The 10605-nt window shown below is 35.7% G+C and overlaps 1 pseudogene; it reads right to left on the minus strand.

Annotated features, from left to right (window-relative positions):
• Positions 1–3115: 3115 nt before the first annotated feature.
• Positions 3116–10605, minus strand: part of LOC107733262 (von Willebrand factor-like) — a 32833-nt pseudogene continuing 25343 nt past the window's right edge.

Genomic DNA, 10605 nt, shown 5'->3' on the forward strand with positions numbered 1-10605 from the left:
ATCAATAGCACGATTTTCTGTTTCTATTTGGCATGCGATTAATACGCAGAAATTGACTTTAGCGTGCATATGATACGCATGTGTTTGGCATGCATATGACGCAATCAATGCTTGCAGTAGAAAAAAAGAAGTGGTGGTACTCAACCCCACTCCCCCACCCAAAAATAAATAAATACAAACTAAAGTACTAAAAATAGTACTTTTTAATTTTCTAAATTCGCAATGAATGTATATAGTGCCACAATAAATAAATAAATAAATTAATTAATTAATAATTGTTTGCAATTCAATTCACATTTATTTGTATACCACTTTTCATGGTACACTGTTGCGAAGCAGCTTCACAGAAAATGAACATTTCAGAATCAGAATTCAGAATCAGAATTAGCTTTATTCGGCAGGTGTGCGCAAACACACTAGGAATTTGTTGTGTTTTTTACCAGGTGCTCCTGGTACATACACACATGCATACAAACATACATACATACACATCTGACATGAGAACAGAAAAAACATTTAAATAGTAAGACTTAAAAAATAATGTGTATGAATCTGGAACAGTAGATTTATGTACAGATTTGTGCATTTGTACTCTATATAGAACTGTATAAATAAGAGATATCCATATGTATTTACATAATACTTGAGAAAAATTTCATTACATTTAGTAGTTTAAAGCACTTTTAATAAAAAAAAATTGCACAAGTCAATCTGCGATACCAAACAGGAACACAAGGGGACGCCAAAAGACCACTAAATGAGCTGCTTTTGACCTGACTGATCCAGAATTACTAAACCACTGACTACTGCATAAACTAAAACACCTTCACAGCCAGCATCCAGTATAAAACACTTGTACTTTTAAGCCAAATAGCTTGATGATTTTTTTTTTACTTAAGTCTGTACGTGAGTACTATTATCTCCGCCATCTCTGATGACATCGGCCATGTTTTCTCTGCATTAGGGCTGTTTTAAACTTACTGTTTGAATGCATTCGCTTACTGGATCCTTAGACTTTCCAGGAGTTTACCGGTTGATCTGATCGCAAAAAAAACCAGCTTCTTTTCATTTTTGTAATGTATTGTTTCGTTAAAATTTACTGATTTAAATGAGCGATTATTATTTTATTACTCTATGCTAGGGTGACCACCTCGCTATAGATCTGTTGCAGGACAGTAGATGTGATTTTACGGGACAATGCGGGACATGTGCGAAACAGATACGTTTATTACTGTTATGCTATGTAAATACTGATTTACATTCTTTGGCATATCCGCAGAACACTCGCGCATTTGATGCGCTCTTGCATAGGCTATATAATTGAGTTTGAGTTTGACACATGTGCTGTAGAGGAATACGGAATATAGCGCATGAGTCGTATGGACTACTTTTATGACACGTATGATGCTTTATTGTCTCTTTTAGAGCTTGGCAGCCCTGGTCACCTTTTACATTCATTGAATGGGAAAGAGAACCTTGAAATGCAGTTACATTGTGTTTATGGAAGAAATTCATATGGTGTTGAAAGACATGAGGGTGAGTCAATGACAGAAGTTTCATTTTTGGTGAACTATTGCTATATGCATTATATAATGAAACAATATTTAATAATTTTATTAATGAAATATAACTAAATGTAATTATACATTTTAATAGTGAATTCATTGTCTATAAAGATAAAGTTATGATATACTAAAGGCTGTTGACATTTAAACTGGGTCAGTAATTGTCCCTATTTATCTTATTCTTTTTTATGTCCAAACTCATTTGTAGCCTATTGTCTGCTTGGATAAACTTGGGGTTATGTGCTTTGTTTAAGAGCACACTGACATTTTCTTGGGTCATATCTTCACAGAACTGAACCTGCTATGTGTTAGCAGCTCAGAGACTTAACCATTAAACAACCACTACCTTAGCAACACTCACTTATGCATATTTTACATTGCTTAATCAGTCAGTTCATTTAAGAGAGAACATTAAATGGTTGTAAATGAGAAAACTAAAGCAATCATTTAGCCAACAATTTGAGCGATCTGATCAGTAATAGTGTATTAAATCCCATCAGAGAATGCATGGACTAGTCATGCACTTTCATAATTACCTTCAAAACACATCATAATAATGCAGTGACTCGCCATGTTTAATGAACATTCTTTCCGACATGATTTCCAGATGATTGTACAGTTATTATTAAGGTCATGGCAGCTGGAATTGAGATTAATGCTTTTCTGCACACAACAAATTATTCGTGTTATCGTTTAGTTACAAACCCCAAGCATTTTAATCAAATATTATTTAAACCCTGTTGGAAGTGATAATGTCATAGAACCACAGATGTGTGGAAATATGCAGAAATGTCATAAATGTAGTGTTTGTTCTTGATATTACTCAATATTTCATGAGGCCGACAAGTATTTAATGTGTGACTCGTGTGTGAATTGTACCCTTCAACACCCTTCACAACTAATTGACTGATCAGTATTTTCCGTGCACACGAATGCCCACACAAATGAGTTCAAGTGTCCAGAGCACCACCGAGTGGCACAAGTCGAGTACTTGTTTAGCCTTGTTCTTTATTGTAGGTCAGTCTATTAAACACCCATAAACTACAACCACACAATAGTTGTGCATGATGAAGAATATATTTGTATAGACAGGTTGTTTAGTGGCAAAATGGCAAAGCAGTAATCAGAAATGACTGTTTATTGATTAAGGATGATTAATGAAGTTTATCCAAGCAGACAATAGGCTACAAATGAGTTTGGACATAAAAAAGAATAAGATAAATAGGGACAATTACTGACCCAGTTTAAATGTCAACAGCCTTTAGTATATCATAACTTTATCTTTATAGACAATGAATTCACTATTAAAATGTATAATTACATTTAGTTATATTTCATTAATAAAATTATTAAATATTGTTTCATTATATAATGCATATAGCAATAGTTCACCAAAAATGAACTCACCCTCATGTCTTTCAACACCATATGAATTTCTTCCATAAACACAATGTAACTGCATTTCAAGGTTCTCTTTCCCATACAATGAATGTAAAAGGTGACCAGGGCTGCCAAGCTCTAAAAGAGACAATAAAGCATCATACGTCTTAATGCTTTATACGTAGAAATAAAAACAGAAATGTATGATAAAGTGCTCAATTATCAGTGGTTAAAAACTCCACTGAGCAACATACCAGCTGTAGCTGCATATATGAAAGTGTATTGTAGCAGTTTTTCACTTGTATGTTATTTTATCAGGTGTCCGCTTTCAGTTGGTCGGACAAGCGTGTGACATGCAGTCGCAGCCGGTGACGGCGAGGACCTGGTGGTGTGTTTGTGTGCCGTTAGCGCAGCGCAGGGGAACATTCATGGGCACCGTGCCTGTAGATGAGCAACACACACACTCGCTCTCGACCTTGTGCTTGTCCAGTGAGTACATAGACTTGCTGCCACACTTTCCCTGTGGGTGAGAGAAAAAGACAGATAAATAATATGTACATAGCTTCATGGTATTGTTGCAATAAAGCACAAAAATGCATCGACTTACTTCACAGTAAGTGAGTTTTATCTTTTCTTCTGATTGGCAGTCATCCACTCGAATGTAATTCAGCAAACCCACAGTCCTTTTGCACTCTGGCTCAGTACCTAAACAGACATATGCACACATCATGTTCAGATCAGTGGGATGGAGTAGGGCTGCACGATTTAAGGGAGAAATGCAGTATTTTTTTTTTCTGATAAAAATTGCGATGAAAAAAAAAATCCAGGATTGATGTGCCTATTTTTGATGTGCAAAATTTGGCCAAAATGTGATCATATATCAATATCACTACACAATAACAACAACATCTAAAAATAACTAAATAATAAAATAAATATTAAATATTTTTTATTTTAAAAAACAGTATTTAAGAAAAAATATATAGATTTTATTTTATATTACAACTAGAATTACAATACTAACATCTATGTCTTAATTTCTTCATTTTCAAATGTTTAAACCATCAAAATTTTATTTTGACGTAAAACAGTGGGGAGCCTCTGATTTGTTTTTAACTGTATTTAACTTAAAGCTTCTCTTTTATTGATGAGCATTTCATTACAAATCTAGGAAGTTAAAGTGGGCGACTCAAACTCTTCTCAAAACTGAAGTTTGTGTGGTACAGCATTTACAGCGAACTGAGCAGCTCTGAGATGCTAAAAAACACCGGACCTGTAAATGAACACAGTGACGTGCTTCACTCTTTAACACATGTGCATATATGTCCATATCACAATTTTGGTTTTATTACGATTAATCGTGCAGCCATAGGATGGAGTTTATAAACTGAGCAGGATGTATGAGTAATGGTTTTGGTGGTTGTTCTGTCTCCAATCTGGCTTATTTTACCCTGTGGATAAAGAATACATTGTTTCACTTTCATTATTGTGCGGCACAATAAATGTAGTTCTTTAGAAATAGAATATGTTTCTGGATCAGTGTTTAAGGTTTGGCAGATTTAGGATTAGGAATAGGGTTTGCCATGCAATTGCAGTGTTGTTCTAGGATTAGGAAAGTAAAGTGTGTGTGTCTGTGTGTGTACCCCATGTTCCAGACAGCGTTTGCGGTCAAATGGAGGACATGTTGTCAGAAGCGTCTCCAGCACCAGTTCTTCATCTTTATTCACACTGCATGTGTGTTTAGTGCAGCCGTCTGTACGCGTTGCATTTGCCTGAACACACACAAATATGTACAGATTTATGACACTATCTATCTGAAAATCAATAGAACATCTGGAGCATCTAAAGCAGGGGTCTCAAACTACTGGCTCACAGCGGAAGATAGTTTCATATGACTCCTCAAGCGTTAATAGTTGATTTTTAAATTTAGCCTGCAGATCACTTCACTTTCTGAATTTTAGTTTTCTTCTGTAGTTTTCTTCAATGATTTATAAGCAATGGCCTAATATAGACTACTGTTCTTACGTTTGGGGTTGATATAAAATATTTTTGAAAGAAATCTCTTTTCTCACAAAGGCTACCTTTATTTAATCAAACATGCAGTAAAAACAGTAATATAGTGAAATGTTATTACAATTTAAAATAACTGTTTTCTATTCGAATATATTTCAAAATATTTTTTATTCCTGTGATGCAAAGCTGAATTTTCAGCATCATTACTCCAGGCTTGAGTGTCACATGATCCTTCAGAAATCATACTAATATGCCGATTTGCTGAAAGAAACATTTCTGATTATTATTATTTTTATTTTTTTCAAAATAGAAAGTTCCATATAACAGTGTTTATTTGAAATAGAAATATTTTGTAACATTATAAATGTCTTTACTGTCACTTTTGATCAATTTAATGGGTCCATGTTCAATAAAAGTTATTTATTTTAAATGGTAGTGTATATACTTCATGGGTGCATTTGCAATGTTTGAAACATATGGCTTTTTATTTTCTTGGCCATTAACCATGTTCACTGGCACGTAGAGGTAGTTAGTGGTGAGAGAAGGGTGGATTCAAACCTGTGTCTTCCACACAGACTATTCTGGCTATTGTGACTCATGACTGTGTCTGCACATATTTATTACTTTCAGAGTGACCAGCTGTCCGTCAGGTCGTCGGATGCTACATGCAGTTGCTACACAACGTCCGCAGCAAGCATTAGGTATCGGCTCCAGTGTATATCCCTACAAAACCAAGCACACATATGACTGTACTCATACATATAGAGCTGACAGTCCTTTTAGAGGCTGTTTCCATAGAAATGAAGATTCTGTCATCATTTACTTATCCTCATGTCATATTTAATGACTGTCTTTCTCTTCTTATTTTCTTATTCAAAAGGCGTTTGAGAAGCGTTTGGCTTTATGGACGTCAAAACCTGACACATCTAAGTGCAGCATATCCAACATAAAAATGTTAATGAAATTGAAGAGCTGCTTTTTAAAAGTTATGCTCCTTTTATTGCATTTTCATTGCATGCAAAAGCAGCTTGGACGTTTTCAAACATGGGCAAGACATCTGGTCTTAGTGCTCTGTGGATGAAAGAAAGTCATACAGGTTTTAAACGACATGAGCGTGAGTAAATAATGAGAGAACTGTCATTTTTTTGGGGTGAACTACCCCTTTAATAATCTTCAGAGTGAGGGTTTTACCTCTGAGCAGGGGGAGCAGCTCATCTTCCTGCAAGAGAGCCGATAACTCCTCTTATCTCTCACACACTCGCAGTGTGTGCACATCCACCATCACTCGCTCTCCAGCCTACTCACACACACAGAGCAAGACACCCCAAAGTCAATCTGTTATGCACCAAGACATCTGCACACGGAGTGGACAGGTTGGCGTGTCCATGAGGTGGTAGGATACGTTTGTATGCTGAATGAACACTTCCTCATTGACCTGAACACATTCGCTCCACACACATCTGTCCTGCGGAGACTCCCTCTGCTCTCCAACCTGCACACACGTGGAGTTAAAGAGAATGACTTTCAGATGTAAAAGGAAAAAGACACTAAATACTCGCCTGTCTCAAACGTCCTCCTTCCACACAGCTGGATTTACGGCAGTGACCGCAGCACTCGCCCTCTGAGTGAGAGTATGTGGTTCCCTGCATACACAAAATCAATGTGAAATCATAAATAAATGTCCCCGGGCTTACTGTGCATGATTCATCACTGCCTGTTATTGTAAGAGAAAACCTATTTGTGCCTTTCATCATAATGTAATAGCTTTTCTTCACTTTTAAATTGTTTCCTCTTGTTTATATGACCAAGGGGTGAGGGAAATTAGATTAGATTTGTACATTTACTGAACAAAATACTGTTGCTAGTAGCTGGCCGGGTATTTGGTTGCTACGATGTTCTTGGTGGTTGTCAGGTGGTTAATTACTGACACAATCAAAAAGAGTTCATCATATTTTGGTCACTATATGGGAATCAATTTATGTATAAAATAACCCCCTTTTTTTTGTAAATCTAAAAAGAAATAATAGCTCACCATCCAACATCCTGCATAATTTGAGGTATTATAAGAGACATTATATATGGAGACGGTCCACTCGTATAGAAAATAATGGGAGAAATTATAACACTTTCTATGTTGCATTGTAATGAAAAGAGCCAGTCGACTTTCTCATAAAAGTATGGACTGTTTGTTTACTCTTGAATCTGCATATGCATTAGCTGGAGCAGACTGAAAAATATAGTTTTTTTGTGTGATTAGAAAGCAGCACGATATGATTGTTGCCAGATTTTATTCCTGATTTGAAATATGTTATTTAAGCATAAGATTTTTGTTCTTTTCCATTCAGGTTGTTTAGAGCTAAACTTGCATGACTGGAAATAGACCGCCAAATTGACTGACTTGCCTTAAAGTCAACATGAAATTGAAGTTCACCGTGTCTTGTTTTCTAAATGCATGTTATTGTTCTTATTGTGAATGATTCATACATGAATATTCTTATTTTTTTAAACTTGTTTCTTAATGTCAAATCAAAATAACTCAATCTTCTCTTAAATGACTTCTCTCTGGTGTTGCATGTCGGATTTCTCCAATCATTCAGTCCGCTTAAACCCTGTCTCGTTCTTACATATTTATCCCATTTTTGAGTGCAACATCCACATCTCAAAATCCACTAAACAACCGATGGATAGAACCAAGTCCCCACCCTTCATTTTTTTGTTTTCAAATAATCCATTTCACTTGGATGCACGACACGATATGAAAGAAAAGATCTGTCTTTACTTCCATTTCTTTGTGAATTTGAATGAAACCACTTTAAATGTTTTTTGTGCATACGTAAGTGCAGAAAAATGTAATACTTGAAGTTAGGAGTTAGTTCAAATCCCTTACGAAAGTATGCATAATAATGTTGCATGCTTTATGAAAAATCTGTCATAATATCATAGCCTGAAACTGATGAAATCGGATGAATATTCATAAAGTATGTCACAATACAGAAGTTAAATGCATTGTAAATGCCACTACATATCATCTTTTAAAGTGACTTGTTGTGATCTTTATAATATATGCAGTGTTCACAAATTAATACACAGCCCTGTATCTTGAATTTTAAAAAAATGCTGAATTGCCAAAAAGGCCTTATATTATCTAATTTGAGGACGTGGAGTTAAAAAATATTAATAAAAACTTTTGGTAACACTTTACTTAAAGCCTTTATGTATAATGCATTATAAAGGGTTATTGAATTATAAGTATTCATAATGTGCATTGTAAGACATTATATTTAGTCAAATAATAATAACAAAAAAAAAATGTAAAACACATAGTAACAATAAATTGGTAAGTGTTATAATGTATCAACTGTGGTTACAATTATTCATATTGTACAATGCATTATAATGTGCATTACAAGGCATAATTAATGCATTAAAACTACTTTTATAATGCATTATACATAAAGGCTTTTAGTAAAGTGTTACCAAACTTTCCATCACATAGTTTTTTTTTTAATGTGCAGGCCGGTCTGTCTGTCTGCTTGCTCCGTGCAGGTGCAGGCTTCACACTTCTCTTCCCACCTGCTGCCCACCTGGTAGACCACAGCGTTCACCACGTCCACCACACACACCTGCACATATAAATAGTCGATTACATGCTGATTGCAGAGTACACTCATCAGGACATGGAGCTGCAAGGGCAAGTGAATAACACATGCGCAGCGAGAGCGCAAAAGCGTGCGAACCTTATCGGGCGTGCACAGGGCCGCATTAACCATTGGGCTAGGCGGGGCTGAAGCCCCGGGGCCCGGACAAGGAGGGGGCCCGTGATTGGCTGTGGAGTAGATTGACTGGTCATCGGTAGCGCAGATTACCAAAGCCCCGCCCCTCACATATTAGCGCTATTATTTAGTGGAGCTTTTCCATATATTCCATGCATTACCTTTAGAGATTAAAACGTCACATTTGAAGTTGGTTAAGAAATCAAATGCATTTATTCTATATTTTTACTTTTGAACGTATCAATCAGGTGATCGCGCAAAGTGTGCATTCACCTCTCTTCACTTCGTTCTGGCATAATCTGGAAATGGTCATGCAAAGAGCAATCTTCGATAAGTAAAAATGTAAACTATTCTAAAAAAAAAAGTGAGAGGGGGGCTATTCTAAAAAAAATGAGGAGAGAGGGGAAACCATGAGTTAGTCAGTATTTTATGTATTTTGAAAATACAAAAATGCTAATCTTAAATGTATTTAAATACAAATTACATTTGATTTTGCCAAAGGCTTTAAAATACAAAATAGTATTTTGTATTTCAAATACATATTTTAAATGCATGTATCTGAAATACTGCCCATCCCTGCAGGTGACCTCTATGCAGTCGCAATCATTGGCGGTGGTCTTCGTGATGTAACCCGGGGGGCAGGTGCGAGTGATGTTTCGACAGTCACACACACATTCGTATGAATCGCAGCACTCCGACGGTGTGACCGACAGCTTCTTGTATGCAGGGCAGGATGGTTTTGTTGTCACAGGGCACTGATCCTTTTTGCAAACTGAGTGAGGGCGGTGAAAGAGATTGATGTGATTGAAAATCATCTTTGTGAAATGAACGAGTGTGTGTGTGTGTGTGTGCTCTCACCACACTGGTAAACTGGCAGACAATCTCCTGGGTTTGTGAGGACGACACTGAGCCCGTGAGCGCAGTGAGGGGAATCTGACCTCTTACAGTTCGGGGTAACACACTATAGACATGAACGAGTGTGTGTGTGTGTGTGTGTGTGTATATGTGTGTGTGTGCTCTCACCACACTGGTAAACTGGCAGACAATCTCCTGGGTTTGTGAGGACGACACTGAGCCCGTGAGCGCAGTGAGGGGAATCTGACCTCTTACAGTTCGGGGTAACACACTATAGACACACACAGTAGATTAACAACACTATAACGTGGTAGAGCCATCAGGTGTATCATATCTGTGAGTATGGGTGGTAAAAGCATCACATATCTAAGGCCCAATGATTTTCATGTCTCAGAACACGTGGGTGGAATTGCGGAATCCAGTCATAAAAGTTGAATTTACAGTTGAATTCACATTTAAAGCACAAAAAGACTGCTATTTAAATATGAAGTCTGCATATTCTGCGTCTCTGTGTGGCACGGTTTTATATACATACAGTACTCAAGCACAAAATATAAAACAAAGAAAAAAATAAAAACTCATAGGGTTCTATTATTGTAAAAATGTTGTACATTATTAAAGTTTTATGAAATCAATTGATTACACATGTTTTTTGATTATTAAATAATTTTTTTTTTTTTAAATAATCTAGAAAAATCAGAATCCACAGAATTCGGGAAAACATTACATGTTTGTAGGGCCCTAAAAATGTAATTTTTGTTAAATAAATTGTTGTTAAATTGTATAAGTTTTCTCATTTCCATTAATTACTGATTGCTAAAATTTCATTTAACCATAAAAAAAAAGTCAGGTGTATGAAATAATTATTTTTAAAATAACAGCTGTCAAATTGATTAATCACGATAAATATACATGTACATATTTAAGAAATATATTTAGTATATATTTATATATAATATCACAATTAATTGATTTGACAGCCCATATATATATATATATATATATATATATATATATAT

This window comes from Sinocyclocheilus rhinocerous, unplaced genomic scaffold (assembly GCF_001515625.1).
Source record: "Sinocyclocheilus rhinocerous isolate Xijiao unplaced genomic scaffold, SAMN03320098_v1.1 scaffold1782, whole genome shotgun sequence".
Taxonomy (NCBI): Eukaryota; Metazoa; Chordata; class Actinopteri; order Cypriniformes; family Cyprinidae; genus Sinocyclocheilus; species Sinocyclocheilus rhinocerous.